The following is a 19,663-nucleotide window of genomic DNA, read 5'->3' as shown; positions in this document are numbered from 1 at the left end:
CTTTGTAGTACCATTGGATTTTTAAAATTGCCTTTATCATCTTAATATTTATTGAAAATAAAATGCTATATTAAGTACTAAAAAATTTAGAAAAAATGCCATTTCATATAATAAATTATATTTATTTATTATATGTAATATAATGCAAATGTAATCAGAAAGTGAATTATGTAAATTATTCAATTCTAGATGTCCTAAATGTTGGGTAGCAATTAGAAAATATGAAAGCATTAAAATGTGCCGTCATTGATATTTTCTTTGCCTGTAGATGGCACTATGATTTTAGATATCGTATTTATTTATTTACTACTTCGGCCATATGTAAGGAAAGAATCACTAACCTTATTTCAAGTCACCATAAGATGTATTCAGATACTGTTGATGTGGAAAATTATTTTATATGCCAGTAATATTTGACATGTTAATTTTTTTTCAGTGTAAGGCCTTGAATATACTTTGGACCGAATGATGACCAATCACCTAGGTTTTTGCAGTTTTTTCCTGGGCATTTCAGGCCTTCAGAAGGATAATCTTTGGATTAGTTTTAATTTTCAAGGTTGTTTTTGAAACTGAGCCTCAGGATTACTAAGGTAAAACAAATTGAGGTCTTTTTACTAAGCTAAAAACACTTCGATGTTTGTGACTTAGGCTAAACTGAAAGTCATATGCGAGTTTCAATTCAAGTAACATTTATTGTTTGTTGTGCCAGCGCTTCTGTTTCTCTCATTTTAATCCATATACCCAACCTATAGGTAGGTAATATTTTCCCTGATTTTGCAGATGGGAAAATATCTGGGTGGTTTACTGACCTATCCAAGGTCAATCAAGATAGTATGTGGCTGAACTTGATTATGCTTCGTAGATCAGTACTGTTTTCATCTACCTAATATTTGCCTTCTGAAAACAGGTTTTTTTAACGACTTTCATTTCCACTAACTCAGTATTACTTGCCACTGATTAATAGGCATATTGGAGCATGTCTTGAGAGAAACAAGGTTCCCTTTTGAGATTCTGAGACCAAAATAAAAGTAAAGGAGATCCTTCAGGAAATTCCCAAATCATTTTGGAATATTTTCCAGAATACTTTGGGACTTGTATCACATTGTTAGGCAAAATTATTGCAAGTCACAGGAGGTTATTTTAGATGGTACCCGGCACAATACTAATATTGAAAAAGAAGGGTGAGAGAGTTGCTCTTTTTTTAGAAAATCTCATGAAACACTAACAACAGTGTCCAGCACCTAAATTCTCAGTGTCAGCTACTGTGCTATATGATGAAAGTTTTACAATGGACTGGTTAATGACTTCCCCTTGAGATCTGATCTGACTCTGTCTTAGCGTAATTATAATTCAGGACACTTTTAGATTTATTTATTTTTTTTGTAAGTGGAAATAACTATTTCTAAGAGCAATTCATTCAAATTAAGATCTTTAAGAACTATCTGGGTCAGTGTTTTCAGTATTTTCCACCTGGGAACTACCTTTAGGAGACCAAAAAGAAAATGAAGCCCCAGGTTAACAGTGAACTTTTCTTGCATTAATGTAAGGATAGAAAAAAAGCTTGGAGGAAGATATGGAAGTGAGGAAAATAGTACTTCTCATTTTTTTTTCTCACTTTACCTCTGAAGTGTTTGGGTTTTTAAGTAAGAATATATTTGTGTATTAATTTTGCACTTAAAAACCTTGAAGAAGGGGCACCTGGGTGGCTCAGTCGGTTAAGCATCTGCCTTTGGCTCAGGTCATGATCCCGGATTGCAAAATCGAGCCCGGCATTGGACTCCCTGCTCCTCGGAGAGTCTGCTTCTCTCTCTCTGCCCCTCATCCCCCTCATGTTCTCGTTCTCTCTCACTCTCTGTCTCTGTCTCAAATAAATAAATAAAATCTTAAAAAATAAATAAATAAAATAAAATAAAAACACCCTGGAGAATACTTAAGGCTCAGAGAAGGTAAGGTAAGGGAATTGGATTATGATGGCATTATTTTCAGAATATTCTGGTGGCTCGTGCCAGCATATCGTCAGAAGGAAATTTATGTATTATATGCTTTAATGGCACTAATGGCAGTTAATACAGATAGTTTAAAGTTTTAGTGCATGTGCTATGGATTTTGCTTTCAGATTTGAGGGTTCTGTCTTAGAGATAGCTTGGTCTTATGGTATTGTTTTAGTCTATTTTTCTTGAGCCCTTCTGTTTTACGTATTTTTGATAGGCCACCAAGCAATGCCAGATGTCTGACATAATAATCAACAAATATTTCAGTACCCCTCAATTAAAGGCACTCTAGAAGATACTATGGGGAAAGAAAAAAATGAATCAGATAATATCTCTGCCTTTGAGGGATTAACAGTTTTATATCCTTTCAGATAACATTTGATTTGAAATGTTTGTTAACTGCAAAAAGGATATGCAGGCTAAATGGCTCAGAGAAAGAACAAGCAGCATCTTTCCATTTTGTGTATGGCTTACTGTATGGCCGGTAATATGTTACTTGACCTCTCAGCACCTCATCCTGAATCCTTCAGTGATACTTATATTAGCATTTCTAAGCATTTTGAGATCTCCTCTTAAAATATGCTTTGAACTATTCAGTCTAAATGCTGCTTTCTGGAAAGCTACTACTTTAAAGAATGGGAAATGGTGTTAATGGAGTTAATCTTGTGTAATTTCAGTGTGGGTTGTCAGGAATATCTTTAAGTAAAGAAAATGACTCTAATCTTCTTAGGCAATTCTTTTTCTCAGCTGCTGTGAGACAGGAGCTAATTTACTCTGCTTGTGTACATAGACGCTGTCTTACTAAAGAGAAATTTTACTAATGGAAAGAAGTCAGGACATCCATGAAATTATTTAAATTTAGGTATCTTGGAAAATATTATAAAATATAAGATATGTGAAATTGTCTTTTTCATGATCAGTTTTCTTAATAAATACCCAACTCAGTTACCAATATAGAAATGAAATCCCCGTTACAAGGAAGAAATTTAATTATGGAGTCAAAACAAGCGCTATTTAGTTGTTTTTAAAGGGAAGAGATCAAAGAACTGGTCACTCCTTAACTGAGGGTGTTTGAGCAGCAGGATGGGGGTGGGGAGTGGAGAGGGTTAGGGATTCAATTCTTTATGCTTTTATTCCAAGTCACCCTTTTCTGATGAGCCCTACTGGCACTCTCTTAGACTAGTTAGGTCAGGATTCTGAACTTTTCACTACAATAGGGTTTCAATCTTAGCTGATTATTGTTCCCACCCCCACCCGTAGTCATAAAGGACTCGTGTTCTTTTCTAAAAAGAGAAGATGAAGACTATTTCTATTAAAAAAATAGGTTATAGTACAATGGATTTTTTCACATCTGATTTTCAAAAGGAAACTAATTTAGGTTCATTTTTTCAATAAATTAACCTTAAGGTAAATCTAATAAATTTTTATGGTATGTGAATAGTAACAAAGCACTTTTTCTATTTAGAAATGATTTTAGAAAATTTGAGAAGCAGTTATTCTGAATTCAAAGAGCATTCTCCCAAGTCATTGAAAGAGAAAATTTTAATTTCATAGTGAAGCATTTGATGATTATGTTTTTTGTGTACATATTCTCTCTAGTTTTGATTATTGTGATAGCTTTCTAACTGACTGCCTTGATTCTTCATTCTAAGCAGTCCATCCTGTGTACTAGTCATTTAACCTTGTAAAAGTAGAAATCTGATCCTGTCATTGTGTTTTGGCCATTAAGCATTTCAGTGGCTTCCCAGGATCTAAGGAATAAAAGTCCAAATCCCTAAACATAGCACATATATATCTGCACAGTATGACTTCAGATTATCTTTCAAGTGTCATCTTCCACTTACTCCATAAAACATACTTTTTGTTTTAGCTCCGTCTGCTCTTTCCCAAATATATTAAGTTTTCCTGTGTTATACATCTCAGCCTCCCATTCCTGTTGGCAGAAGGTCTTTTCTGCTTATGTTAAATATCTTGTCTGTGAAATCTGTGTTCTTATAACACTTGTCTATGTCTGTGCTATCTCCTTAGTCACATTGCATTATACTTATTTGACTAAATATCTGGCTCATCTACTACTAACTATTCAAAGGCATTAATCTTTATACCTCAGGGACCCATCAGTGTCTAACATGTAATAGGTTAAAAATGCTGAATGAATACCACAAACATACCTTAGTAAATTTAGTTGGTAAATATATATATTACATATAATCTCAGGAAAGTTCTAAAATAGTTCTTTACCCTCACAGAAAGTTTAGGAGAATTGGGTCTCATTAGATTGCTTTTCCACTTTTACAGAATTGCCAAAATACTTTGAATAGTTTCATCTTTGTCATTACTACCTAGAAAATGTCTGCCTTTTATTTAAATACTAAATGCATTATAGAATTTCATTGCTCAGAACAAGCTCTCAAGCAGTATAACTATTCACATTTTACAAATGAAGTTTCTAGGGCTTAAAGAGGTTAAGTAGCTTAACTCTTAAGTTGCAAAGAGAGTTTAACCTAGCTCTTTAGTTTCAAGGCCCATGATGATAACTACTTTGCTCTGCTGATTCCTAATGTAAAATGTCTCAGTTCTCTGCTTAACTAGTAGATATTTAATTCCTGCCTATCTCTGAATTGACCTGTATATTTCTAATTCTTTATGACATTAAGGCAAATTGCGGGAAGACTCACTTTAAATGACACAATGATAATAGCTGTCAGTAATTGAGCACTATGTGCTAAGCATTTTACAACTTATTAGTACATACCTATAGAATAAGTATTGTTATTATATTTGTTTTATGGATGAAGACATGGAGATTGCATGCAATTAAGAAACTTGAGGAAGTTAAAACATGGAGCCAGAGCTGGAAACCAGATCTTTTTTCTTACAGAATCCAGAGACCCTTAAGCCATGAACTTGGTTTGAAATTAAATGACAGTGACTCCAGTCATGTCATAGAAGCCAAAACAAGTGTTCTTTTGAAGTCATCTTATCCCAGATTTTGAGTAAATGTTCAAAGACAGTGAACATCACAGAAGAAAGCAAGACATCATGAATGAGGGCATAGAAGCCTTTGTTAAATATGTTTGTAAATATTTCATGTTTTTATGCTATTTTTGTTACTGAAACAAAAGACAGTATAAATAGATATGCAGGACTTCAGAATTCTAGACATGGATCTCATGTTTATCCTTTTTAAAGAAGTAAGAGACAAGCTTGAAAATGTGCAGGGAACTAGAAGCAAAACACAATTTAGCATATTTGAAAAAGAACCAACAGACTTTCTAGAAGTGAAAACTGTAATAATCAAAACTTAAAACTCATTGTATGAGTTCAATAACATTACACAATATTGAAAAGCAAACTGGTAAACTAAAAAGTAGTTCAGAAGAAACCCAGAAAGGAGCAAAAATGAGATTTAAAAAAATACAGAGATATGGAGGACAGAGAGAAACTTTAAAATACATTTAATTGGAATCTGAAAGAAAGGAGAAACAATAAGGTAGAGGCAACATTTGAATAGGTAATGGCTGAGAATTTTCTGAAACTAGTAGGACACCAAAATATGGGTTTAAGAAGTCCAGTGAATCCCAAGCAGTATAAGTAAAGAGAAAGCCATCAATAATAAAAAGAAGAATCTGAAAAGCAGCCAGGGAAAGGTTATTCTCAAGGAATGAATAGAGTGATTGCTGACTTTCCAGAGCAATGATGAAATATATTAAAATAATGAGAAAGTTTGCAACTGAGTACTGACTCACTAGAAGAGATTCCAAACCAATCCCCCCCCCAAAAAAACAAAAAAGCAACAAAAAACACTTCAGAGAGAGGGTAAAGGATCCAAAATCAAAAGCCTAAAATGGAGGAATGAATGATGAACAAGAAAAGTGGTAAATATGTGGTTAAAATATAAACAAATAATTGACTTTGTAAATTGATAATGTCTCTAATATCTTCTGGGTGACAAAAGAATAATAAAACAGAGTCTGGGAGGGAACTAAAAGGAGTTAATCTAAGGTGGTTGTGTTATCTGTAAAAAAGGGTAAATATATTGATCAACTTTAGTCTTCTGTAAATTAGAATTGTGTGGTATAGTATCTATAATAGTCACTAAAATTATAAAAACAGCTGTAACATCCAAACTAAGTACAGGATGATTGCTCTAGTGTGTGTCCTACAAATTAGAGCTTCATGATTAGTTTGATACACTTGATATACTTTGTCCTCCATATCTCTGTATTTTTTTAAATCTCATTTTTGCTCCAGTCTGGGTTTCTTCATGATCAGTTTGATATACTTGATAAGAAATTTGGTGAAAATACAAGAATTATTTACATTATCATGAAAAAGATTTAACATTGATTTTTTAAAGAAAGGAAGAGCTTCAAGATAATTTCAAGTGTTGTAAACTTTGAATGACTGCAAAAAAATTCAAAATTTACTATTTTTTAGACACCGTCACAAGCACTATTTTTTTAATCATAAATTTTGACCAGGAAGTGTGTGTAGCCATTTCACACACAAAATCCATTACTGAAACACTATAGTCAGAGAAACAAGCTCAAATTTCTCACTAAAATTTTGAAAATACTTCATTTTGAAACTTTATATTAACTCAATAGTTAGTATCTTCTCTAGTAGTTGTATTTATTTCATTTTCTGATCATATTTATATTTATATAAAGGTAATTTTTTTTCCACTAACTCACACTCCTAAATGCTCTCAGTCTACTTCAGTGTGATACAGATAGCATTTTCTATGTAAGAGGGGAACAGTTTGGGGAACACTGCATTATGTAGAGCCAGATGGAGTCGAGGAAGAGGACGATGAGAAAATTCCCCATTATCTTTAATCATCCTGAATTTTAAGGCTACATTAAAAAAAGAAAAAATATTAGAAAATATTAATATCTATAAATGTGAATACTCTTATTTATTTCCTTTTCCTTTACCTTTCCTTTTCTCTCCTTTTGGTTCATGCCCCTGTGCTCTCAGTCTGTATTTGACAACTGACTTGATCAATTCCATAGCCACAAAAAGTCATACGCTGTTGGTTTCATAAGATACTTCTGTGACCTTTGTACTGATGATTGCTTAGTGTTCCCAAAAGAAAACTCAGAAGGAGCCAGCCTTCAACTTCAGTGCCTACTCTAATTTCACAGTGAAATATATCTTTGTACTTACAACCCCCTCCCAGCTCACCCAACTCTACTAGGTATTCTTCTTCATGTCCTAATGCTCTAAGAAAAGCTGGGGGCTATCCTACAATTTTCTCTGTTTCTGGAGTGTTAGAATGCTTGTTTTATCATGCATTCACTTTCTAGTTGAGAAATCAAAGTATTATCATTAGCTCAATTGCTCTAGTAATTGCAGTTGAATAAAATTTCTCTTTATAGGAGCTACTAGGAAATATTCTACATGTATTTAATTAGACAAATTAGAGAACTTAACATTTTAAGTCGTTAGTTACTGGTTTTACAATTATGTTTAATGTCATCCAACAGAGTAGACAAAACAATAAGTCTTTATAAGGTAGGAGCTAAACTCAGGTCTCTGCCAAAATACCTTCAGGTCACTTAATAATATGAATACAGTTGTGCAAGTGGGCTTTTTTTCCTCCTTGTCCTGGAAATCATATAAAAGCAATAGGGAAATTAACATTTTTAAAAAAAAAATCCTGCAAACACTATAATAAGCAAACTTAAAGTATGTAAGAGCTACCAAGGGCAGCTGAGATCTGGACAAAAGTTGCATGGCAAGAAGTGAAAAAAAGTAGCAGATGGGTCCAATAATAGCAGATCTCAAAAGCACACGCATTAAAGAAAAAAATCTGTTTCTGAAGATAAAAGTCCTGTCCTAAAGAGAAAAAGCTATATCTCTTGTTTGGAAGGGTCTGAGAAATTGAGTAAGCAAAGTGGTGGCAAAAACCCTGCCGAACCTAGTTTGGGGCTAAATAAAGCATTGCAAACAATGAGGTATTTATAGAAAGCAGAAGGGAGAATCTCCATCAGATAACTGGTCCAAGAAAATTCAACTCTTTCAATAGTGAGTAATAAAAGAAACTGGGCACAACCTCAATACAAAGATACTGTAAGATAAACATGTGGAAGAGAGGCACAAAATTTAGCAACAGATCACCAAAAGGTGGCCATAAAGAAGATAAAAATTATGGGACGTCTGGATGGCTGAGTTTCTTAAGCATCCAACCCTAGATTGCAGCCTAGGTCTTGATCTCAGGGTCGTGAGTTCAAGCCCTGCATTGGGCTCCATTCTGGGCATGGAGCCTACTAAAAAAAAAAAAAATTGTGACACACTTTTCTTTGGAGAAGCAATCATTTCTATGAAGGAAGTCTACAAAAAAAGAAATGGAAGGAGAAAGAAAACAGTAAATAGTAGACAAAAAGAGGAGAGGAAATCTGAGATAGCAGATTTCAAGAAAGATGCAGAAGACAAAAGCAATACTGTCAGAGAAAGATGAAATTTAAACAAGCACCAAAAGTAGATGGTGAGAAAAATACAATCAGGTACAGGAAAGATAAGAATAAAACTGAACTCTTCCAAATATATGAAGATTTAAGCACGTACGTGCACACATGGCTGCATGTAAGGAAAATAATAAAACACAATGTTAATGGTTAAGACGTAAAAACATAACAAAAGACTTTCATGTTTGTGGTACAAGAAAATCTGAGACAAAATAAAAATTATACTTTTCTATGGAATTACAAAAGAGTTTTGGATGCCTGGAAGGCTTGATGGACTGAGTACTAGGATGAATGAATTCTTCCTAGCTAAGCAGAGAGCCATATGAGCTTCCATATTGGAGGGTGGATTAACTCAACCTAACTAAAGCTGTGGGCCAGGTTCAGATTAACTCAAAACCTAGGAAGAATCCAAATAAACAGTCTTTTTTTTTTTCCCAATAGCCAAAAAAGGAAAGAACTTACACTGTTTGGGAAATAAATAAAACAACACTGCTCCTTTATACTTAATGTTGGAAATGGAATTTTTTAAAATAAGACATTCAATGAAGCAAGAAAGTGTGATCCATACTGAAGAGAAAATGGTGAAATATTAAACAGTTGCTCCAAGGATCAGAAAAAAAAGAAATGATATCTGTACTCACCACTTCTTTTATGTACTAGAGGTCCTCACCAGGTCCAGCAATAAAACAAAGCAAAGAAATTAAATGCATCAAGTTTGGAAAGGAAAAAAATTATTTTTTACCTTTGGAAGACAATCTGATAGTGTACATAGAAAATACAAAGTGATCTACCAAGAGACCAAAACAAACAGCTAGAACTTACTAGTATTATCCAGTTCACAGACTACATGGTTAATGTATAAAAATTAAATTTGTTTCTATGCGATAGCAATGAATAATTGAACAATGAAAATTCTTAATACTATTTACAATAGCATAAAAACATGAAATATTTACAAACATTTAACAAAGGCTTGCATGTCTTCTATGCCATTAACAATGAAACATTTCTGAAAGAAAAAAAGAAAACATAAGATAGAGACATGATATTCATTGACTGGAAGACAATATTGTTAAGATCACCTCAAATTGGTATGTAGATTAAGTTAAATGCCAATCAAAACACAGCCAGCTGTTTGTGTGAAAAATAGTACAAATACTTTGGAAAATTGACAGTTTCTCATAAATTTAAACATACCCTACTGTATGACTCAGCAATCCTACTTCTAAGTATATATCAAAGATTGATGAAAACATGTCAACAAAAAATTACAAAATGTTACACACAAACATTCACAGTGACTTTGTTTATAATAGCCAACAATTGGAAACAACCCAAATGTCTATAAAAGGAAAGTGGATAAAGAAATGGTGGTATATTCATACAATGGAATACAAATTTTAAGGTACATGCAACAACATGTGTACCTACCAAAAACATTGTATTGCGTGAGAGAAGCCAGAACCAAAAGAGAATGTGCTGTGATTCCATTTATATGAAGTTCAAAGCAGGCAAAATAAACTATAGTAATAAACATCAGGACAGTGCCTTGGTGCATGTGTGGGGAAAGTGGGTAGCAGGGGTAGACGTAAGGGGAGTTGGATCCAAGGGCTTGAGGGAACTTCTCTATGTGAAGGAAATATTCTGTATCTTATTTGGGATGAGGTAAATGGATTTGTAAATTTGTGAAAACTTGTTAGACTGTGTACACTTAAGATCTATACATTTCACTGCATATGGATTATACTTGAATGAAATACTATAGAATCCAGCCATGGAGCTCTTTCACTCAGATACTCATTCAAGAGTGACCCTGCCTTGAGGTATGCAGTTAACCTATAGCCTCACCTTTAGGATGTGCTACAGCTTTGGGACTAAGGACATGTTCTCTTCTGCAACTCCAGCCAGTGACTTAGCATGGCATGAGTATTAGAGCCTGCCCAGTGAGATACTCTCTTAATGGGCAGTTTGGCCTAGAGCTCCCCCTTAGGACTAGCCACAGTGTTTTCAGAGCTGCGTAATAGTCTGAGGCTCTCCCTAGCCAACTGTCCTTACTTTCCCCTCTTTCTCAAGTTTCAGACTTGTTTCACGGTCTGAAGGTTTTTTTTGACCTCTTCTGTTCCCTCTCACCTTTTTCTTTCATAGGCATTACGCTTCGTAAATCTCTTCCATGTCTAACTCCATCTTGGGTTTTGACACAAACTGTCAATTAAAAAAAAATCTGTGATAGATATGAGACTAAATATATGTCATATCATAATTGTATTGACATAATTCCAGAAAATTTTTTTTCACAAAGTAAATCACATTTATGCCTTTATGCTGGATGCAGCAGGCTCACCTAAAACACATATATTTAATGGTTGAATATAGAATTGTCAACAAAGGCAAATGTAAACAGAAAGCAAAAGTCATGATCAGATTAGGAGGAATTCAAGCCAAAACACATTGAAGAAAGGAAATTTTGTATTCTTAATACCAAAACCAGGCAAGGATTGCCACAAGGAAAAAACATCGGCCAGTATATGTGATGAACATAGATGTAAAAATCATCAACAAAATATTAGCAAACCAAATTCAACAGTACATGAAAAGGATTACCCTGACCAAGTGGGATGTATTCTGGGGATGCAAGGATAGTTCAACATCCACAAGTCAGTTAATGTGATATACCACATTAATTAAGGGTACCTAACACATATACCACTCAGAAAAGTGGGTATAGAGATAATGTGCCTCAAAGTAATAAAGGCCATATATTACAAACCCACAGCTCACCATACTCACTGGTGAAAGGCTGAAAGCTTCTCTGAGATCAGGAATAAGACAACAATGTCTATTCTCACCACTTTTATTCAACATAGTATTGGAAGTCCTAGCCATGAAGACAACAGAAAGAAAGAAAAGCCATCCAAATTGGTGAGGAAGAAGTAAAACTTTCACTATTTGCAGATGACATGATATTATACATAGAAAACCCTAAAGACTGTCAAAAAACCATTACAACTAATAAATGAACTCAGTAAAATTACAGGATACAAAATTAATATGCAAAAATATGTGTTTCTATACATTAATAAACTATCACAAAAAGAATCTCATTTACAGTTGCATCAAAAAGAATGAATACTGGGGTGCCTGGGTGGCTCCAGTCGGTTAGGTGTCTGCCTTCAGCTCAGGTCATGATCCTGGAGTCCCAGGAGAGAGCCCTGCATCGGGCTTCCTGCTCAGCGAGGAGTCTGCCTCTCCCTCTGCCCCTCCCCCTTCTCGTGCTCTTTCTTTCTCTCTCTAATAAATAAATAAAAATCTTTAAAAAAAAAAAGAATGAAGTACCTAGGAATAAATTTAACTAAGGATGGGAAACACCTGTATATTGAGACTAGAAAATGTTAGTGAAAGAAATGGAAGAAGACACAGATAAATGGAAAGATGTATCATGCTCATGGATTAGAAGATTCAACATTGTTATGTCCATACAATCCAAAGGAATCTACAGATTCCATGCAGTCACTATCAACATTCTAATGTCATTTTTCAAAGAAATTGAACAAATAATCCTAAAATTTGAATGGAACCACAAAAAACTGAACAGCCAAAGAGATCTTGAGAAAGAAGAAAGCTGGAAGCATCATACTTCCTGATTTCTAACTATATTACAAAGCTATAGTGGTTAAGACAGTATGGTATTGACATAGACATACAAATTGATGGAACAGAATAGAGAGCCCAGAAATAAACCCATGCATACATACTCAGTTTATGACAAAAGAGCCAAGAATATACAATGGAGAAAAGAAAGTCCCAACATCACAAAGCTTGACTGCCACATGCAAAAGAATGAAATTCAACCACTATCTTACACTATACACAAAAGTTAACTCAAAGTGGGTTAAAAACCTGAAACCATAAAACCAACAAAGGCAAATGTAAACAGAAAGCAAAAGTCATGATCAGATTAGGAGGAATTCAAGCCAAAACACATTGAAGAAAGGAAATTTTGTATTCTTAAAACCAAAACCAGGCAAGACAGGTGGTAAACTCCTTGACAACTGTCTTGGTGATGATATTTTGAATATGACACCAAAAAGTAAAAATAAATAAGTGGAACTATGTCATACTCAAAAGCTTCTGAACAGCAATAAAAACCATCAACAAAATGAAAAGGCAACCTACTAAATGGGAGAAAATATTTGCAAATAATGTATCTGATAAGAGGCTAATATCTAAAATATAGAAAGAACTCATAAACTCAATAGCAAAAAAAAAAAATCTGATTTTAGATGTGAGCAGAAGATTTGAATAGACACTTTTTCCAAAGACATACAGATTACCAAGAGGTACATGCGAAGATACTCAACATCATTCATTCAGGGAAATGCAAATCAAAACCACAATGAAATATCACTTTTCATTTGTTAGAATGGCTATTATAAAAAAGACGAGAAATAACAAATGTTGCCTAAGATATGGAGAAAAGGGAACCCTTGTGCATTCTTTGTGGGAATGTACATTGGTGTAGACACTCTACCATATGATTCCACAATCCAATTTCTGGGTATTTTTCTGAGGAAAATGAGGACACTAATTTGAAAAGATATATGCACCCTCGTGTTTATTGTAACATTATTTACAATAACCAAGAAATGGAAACAATCTAAGTGTCCACCAATAGATGAGTAGATAAAGACACTGTGTTATATACATACAATAGAATATTCAGCAATAAAATATAATGAAATCTTGCCATTTGCAGCAACATAGATGGACCTTGAGGGCATTATGTTAAGTGAAATTAAGTCAGAGAAAGAAACTACATGATCTCTTTTATATGTGGAATAAAAAAAAAAATCACACTTATAGATACAGAAAACAAATTGGTGGTTGCCAGAGGCAGGGGGTGGTGAGGTGAAAAGAAATGGGTGAAACATGAAGGATGAAGAGAGTTAAAGGAAATTTCCCCTGAAAACAAATAATTGAACATGTGAATCATTCTGTAGTTAATTTAATTCAATAAACCAGTGTGGATGAGCCAAAAATATAAATTTATTTAGTATATTCTTGGATCCAGCTCTCTCTTCAAAAAGTTATTTCTTTAATAACCAAAATCTATGTTCTGTCTGAGAAACTTCATAACATCTGGTTTAAATAGTTATGCATAATAATTTTATAAGTAATTCAAATGCATTCCCTTGTATTTATCTTAGTTGTAACTATTTAAATTTATTTCTCTGATTATTTGACTAATATCTCTCTCACCATAATTTGAGATCCATGAGGGCAAGGACATTATTTGTTGGTTGGTTGGTTTGCTTGTTTTTATCATTGTATCCTCAGCCTCTGGCATAGCATCTGGCACATAGTAGGCACTCAGTAATTCTGAGTAAATAAATGAAGAATAGAACACAATAATATTGATGTAATTCTTTACTAAGGACTACAACTAAGTTTATTCTTTGTAGTTGGAAGTCTTTCTGGAGGCAGAGAGTTGCTGTGCTCATTTATTGCTTCATCCATTCATTCAACAAATATTCATTTACATGGCAGACAACACTGTGCTAAGCATGGACTACATGGTGGTAAGAGGAATAGATATAGTTCCTGCCCTGGAGGATCTCACAGCCTAGCAGGTAACTGCTTAAAGATTTATCAATTCTCTATTTCTAATATGTACAGCTATAATTATACATTTGTAATAGTACCATATCAGAGGGATTTCATAAGCTCTTATTTGATCCTTACAGCACAGAGGTTATCTCCATCTTTACAGATAAAGAGACATCTAAATAAAAAGCTATGCTTTGTATAGATTAGTTCATTTTATTTAAGACATACTTATTGATTACCTACTAGTTTCAGGAACTTAAGGAGTTGCAAACAGCAATGAACAAGAAGAAGAAGGACACTTCTAGTGGGAGGTGGCAAACAATAAACAATAAAAAAGATAAATCATAAGAGGGGCAAATATTACAGAAGAAATAAACTGAATGATTCAATTAGACTATAGTGAAGGAATTTAGGGGAAGACTCTGAAGTGCTAACACTGAAACTGAGAAGTAAAATTAGACCAACCATTTGAAGAGTCCTGGGAAAGCCTTCAAAGAGAGTGCCAAGTCTAAGGCAATGAGCAGGACTGAGTGTGGCATATTCAGGGAAGAAAGTGAAGGCTAGTGTCACTGGGGCAATGGATTGCATGGTATGAGATAAGCTTCAGAACAGTGTGAGCCAGATAATGTGGGACCTTACAGGCCATGGACTTTCTTCCGTACACATTGAGAAGCAAATAGAGAGTTCATACATATAACTTAGCGTGTTGTAGTCCCAGAAGAGGATTCCTTGGCATTATAGTTGGAAAAAGGAAATTGTGCTTTATTTTGATTTCAAAGAATAGAGAAGTCAAAAGTGATTATCTAACAACCAGCTGGGGAATTTCCCATAGCCCAATGAATCATATTGGAGAGATACTAAAAGTAGACTCCTCCAGAAGTGTGTGTGGGGAAGAGGGGTGGTCACACTTAGGAGACACTGAGGGTTTCATTCCTTAGGACAATTTTTGAGAAGGCTCCTTGTCAGGGGCAAAAGGATGTAATCTGTGCTTTTGAGTTTGTAGGATTTAAAAGCTAAACACTCCCAGATCCTGAGGAAAAATGGAGAGTAATTCTGGGTCTTTAGTCTTTAATGTGGTAAAGAATGGAAACAACCCTGTGTAATCTTGGGAACCAAGTGTGGAGCAATCTCTGTGGGATTTATCCCTGGATAAGTGAGCTCATCCTCTCTTCATGCCCTGAGGCTGCCGGAACAGGGATGTATATCACAGTGGACACGCTCAGTCTCACAGTCTCTTGAACTAGCTTTCAGCAGGAATACTCTGTCACAGAAAGAAGCAATTGCAGAACCAGTTTTCTCTCTGCTTCAGTGTAGAAGACAGAGTGAACCTCTTTTCCACTGGGTAGGGAGGGATTTTGGAAAGGGGAAGGGAGGAGCCCAAAGGGAGATCCTGAACTTCCTACTAAAAAGACAGTATGGGATTAAGCAATTAATTAGAAAAATAAAAGAGGAGTGACCTCATGTGTACCTCAAGTTTATGCAGTAACTTGTAAATGTTACATATGCCACTGTCAAGAATTTTGGCTTGTCTGTGGGATGAAAACAGTATTTGTGGCACATACAGTTACATGAATTATTTGAGACTGAGTAGCATTCAGGGTCACTCCAGGACCTGTGCTCTTATCCAGTTGTATTTTTTAGTCTAGCCATTAAATTTCTTTTTAATGCTGTCAATTTTATTTGACATAACATTCTTATTGGGTTTTGGTGTCTGGTTAATATGTTCTATATTCAGTCATTTTTGCTATTGCTCAAACAGTAACTGCTGAGTTGTTTTTAATAACTTAGGTTTTATATGTTGAATAAATGCATTTAAAGCTGTTATTTCTTTCTGGGACACCGCCTTTTGGTGTCCAGAGCTGCTTCATTTGGGAACTGTTCAGAAAGACTGTATTGTAGCCATTTGTTATTTGATTTTTTGGCTGTCCAGATTCTAGTTCCTTTCCTAATGGCTCTCTGATTTGTTCTTTTCAAATTAACTCTTTTGCGTTGTGCAGTACTGACATGATGGAAATCCAAGTGTTTGGTTTTCTCCTAGAGAAACCAAAGAAATTCTTCCTGCCAAATGCTTCTTCTGACTTTCTCCAGTGTTGTCAAGAGTAAGGTAAGCTACTTAAATATGGCAAATCAATTGCTCTTCTTGGAATTGATTCTTGAGTGAAGTAATGACAGTTGTTTATATCCGAGCACTTGTGGACACATGGGGTTGGGAAGACCTTCTGGGATTGTCTGGTTCCACTTTTTCCAACCTTGTTCTTCAGCTCTCCTTTAGGGCATGTAAGCTGCTCATGTCTTTATGTTTTCTTTTGACTTATGCCAGCTAGGTTTGGTTTCTGTTGCTTGTTCCTAAAGAATCCTAAATAATATATAAAGCCATGCCAAAGTCTTCCCTAACTTCCCATTCCCTCAAGTAAACCCTCCAGTGAGATAAATCCTACTAGGAATGTAGTTAGCTAAGCTGATAATGAAATGTTAATCATGGTTTTAATAGTGGAATTCATTATTCCTGCCAGATACTATTTGCATTTTCATAAGAAATGCTTTAATGGAAGAAATGTTTTGGTAATAATGTGGTAGGGTCTTATCCAGAAGTTGCCCAAGGACCACCTGAACAATATTCTCACACTTCTAGCACAACAGACTTAGCATTCACATTTGGACACTTCTGGCAGGAGCCAAAAGACCAAAGAAGAGGAATACAGAGAGATGAGGAGAGCAAGAATTTGTTCCAGATCTGTGTTCCCTAAAAGCACCTTTGTCAGCTTAATTTTAATTTAAGCACAGATTCCTCTTCTCTTACATATTTATATTTGTGTTTCCTCTTTGAGTTTCCATTCAGTGCTTTCAAAGTTCCCACAAAATAAGTAGAAAAAAAAAAGAAAAAAAAGTAGAGATGATAAAATGCAGTTTTTATACTTCATGAGACCAGGTTGTGATAAGGTCTAACAGTTTTTCAAATAGCATTAAATATTCTTAAGATTAAAATTTTCTTTTCCTAACTTCTTTCAAGACCAATGAAAACAATTATATTTTTGAAACAATATAATTTTATTAAACCTTAAATCTGAAATAAGCGTAAAAGTCAGGGAGTAATATTTTTTTTAAAGATTTTATTTATTTATTTGAGAGAGAGAGAATGAGAGATAGAGAGCACGAGAGGGAAGAGGGTCAGAGGGAGAAGCAGACTCCCCACTGAGCAGGGAGCCCGATGTGGGACTCGATCCCAGGACCCCAGGATCAGGACCTGAGCCGAAGGCCGTCGCTTAACCAACTGAGCCACCCAGGCGCCCGAGGGAGTAATATTTTTAAAGAAGGTTATTTCCTGATAGTATTGTTTTGTCTCAATAGAAAATACTTCCTTTAGGGGCGCCTGGGTGGCTCAGTCGTTAAGCGTCTGCCTTCGGCTCAGGTCATGATCCCAGGGTCCTGGGATCGAGCCCTGCATCTGGCTCCCTGCTCAGCTGGAAGCCTGCTTCTCCCTCTCCCCGACTTGTGTTCCCTTCCTCGCTGTGTCTCTCTCTGTCAAATAAATAAATAAAATCTTAAAAAAAAAAAAAAAGAAAATACTTCCTTTAACAAAATTGTTATTGTGTTTATTTTGGCTTCTATTTTCTTTCATTGATTTTTGGTCTCTGGTAAGTATATCACATAGTTATTTATTATAAATAATTGTTTTCAGAGTTATAGCCTCTGTGTTGGAATGGCATTATCATTTGCAGCCAATTTCTTTCATTTCAATGTAATGTAAGCAGCATTTAAAATTTCTATTTTTTTGTTATTTCTTTAATATAAATGGACACAGTACTCTGAATATCTGTGCCTTAAATTTTTAGCATCATTATTTTGCTGTTTTCTTCTATTTATATTTCTCATTCTGATTATCCAATTCAAATAATCCTCATAAGCTTAACTAAAGTCTTTTCTCTTCTAGGAGGTGTTCTAAGAACATTCCAGCACAAACCTCCCTGTCTCTAAAACTCATCTAATACGGGGTCATGGGTTCCTTTATGATAATGTCTTTTTGTTGTCTTATTATTCAACATTCCACGTGTATTCCCCTAGATTGCAAATTCGCTGAAATCAGGGACTAAGGCAATATAGCCAAGTACTTTAGAATCATGGACTCTCTAGCTGGATTGCCTTGGGTGACTCCCTGCTCCCTCACTATTTTCTTTGGGGCATAAGGCCACTGCTCTAAGTAATTTTCCTCTTCTGATTAAAAATACTCCAAAATAAATGTCTGCTCCTATTTTTTCAATAGTAATGAATACCATTTGCATAGCAGTTTACCACAATTTATTAGATTTAATCCTGCTAATATTCTGTTAAATATATGTTGTTAACCTCACCTTATAGATAAAGATCCTTTTGCTCAAAGAAGCCAAGAGATTGCATGAGATGATATTGCAAGAGGTGGAACTAAGGCCATTCTTCCAAGCACAGTACTTTGCATACTGATGGTACTACTAAGTTAAGTGATTGATGAGTTGTCTCATGCTTGAAATCTTTTCCTACTGGGGCTTTCTTATGTGTAGACAGCTGTTAATTTCTTTGAGTTTCTCCCTATTCATTTCCCTGCAAACTTTCCCTCTTTCCACCTCAAGAATTTTAAGAAGAGGAGAGGGTTAATTACGTATCAGCTACCATTTAACAATGTCTAAGTGAACCCTGAAATTAATTTGAAATTTCCTGCTTGACTTGCAAAGTCAGTCTCTGCTCATTTTGTACTTTCCAACCTCATCTTCTCTTTATCACCTTTCTGTGACTGCATAGCTGAGTCACTCTCTCATGTTCCCTGCTCCATCGCTTACTTCCTTTCTTCCCCTCAAGCCATTACATCTGTCCTTCCTTACAAAATATGTTTCTTGTTGGTTGAATCTGTTTTTAATTCAAGTCTTCAATCATCCTTCATTGCCTGGAGTACTTACAGATTGTCTGAAAGCCCATTTGTAATTTTACCCCTTTACTAGTAATTAGATTTCTTCTCTTTCTTTTTTTCCTTTTAGAAATCTCATTCTTTGATTTTCTCATAGCATTATCTCTTTATCTGTTATTTGTTCAAACTTTACTATTCTTCCATGCTCACGATAGCAGAACAAGTTGAAATTTGTCTGTTGACAATCACACATATATCATTAATGAAAGTTAACTTATTTAACTATATTGAAAAACAACCCTACCTCTACCTCTTTTTATCAATCTAAATAAAAAACTAGGGTTCTGTTTTGTTTTAAAGATGATGGAATTTCAGAAGGTAACATTCGGGTAAGATAGAAATTTCTATGAAAACTCAGGTAGACTACAATCATATATCAAGATAAATAAACAGATTTTGGCATAAGTATGTGGGTTGGTGTCCATAAAAGACCTGAGCCTCTCTCTCTCTCTGTGTTGATGTAGGAAGCTCAAGACACTCCCTATTTCTGTATCCCAATTGTTTTTCATAGCAGCATTCACAGTGGCTGTTTTGATTCAAGGTGACTCAACCTCTTGGGCTTTCCCTCTAAGGGTTTGGCTATCAGACCTAGGGTCTAAAGGGCAAACCTCCATATTCTCACATTGAAACCAAATGTCTTATTTCAGGTTCCCAATAAT

The 19,663-nt window shown here is 34.9% G+C and overlaps 1 long non-coding RNA gene across 1 annotated transcript; it reads left to right on the top strand.

Moving 5' to 3' along the window:
• Window positions 1-179: 179 nt before the first annotated feature.
• LOC114224041 (uncharacterized) lies at window positions 180-16,160 on the top strand. The gene is made up of 3 exons (XR_003612301.1): window positions 180-590; window positions 13,924-14,091; window positions 16,066-16,160. It is a non-coding gene; the product is annotated as an uncharacterized LOC114224041 (long non-coding RNA).
• Window positions 16,161-19,663: the final 3,503 nt, after the last annotated feature.

This window comes from Eumetopias jubatus, unplaced genomic scaffold (genome assembly GCF_037043125.1).
Source record: "Eumetopias jubatus isolate StellerSeaLion01/CBP00866 unplaced genomic scaffold, mEumJub1_p1.0 scaffold_8, whole genome shotgun sequence".
Classification (NCBI taxonomy): domain Eukaryota; kingdom Metazoa; phylum Chordata; class Mammalia; order Carnivora; family Otariidae; genus Eumetopias; species Eumetopias jubatus.
Note: the sequence above shows the minus strand (reverse complement) of the source record. Positions and strands in the feature narration are given on the sequence as shown.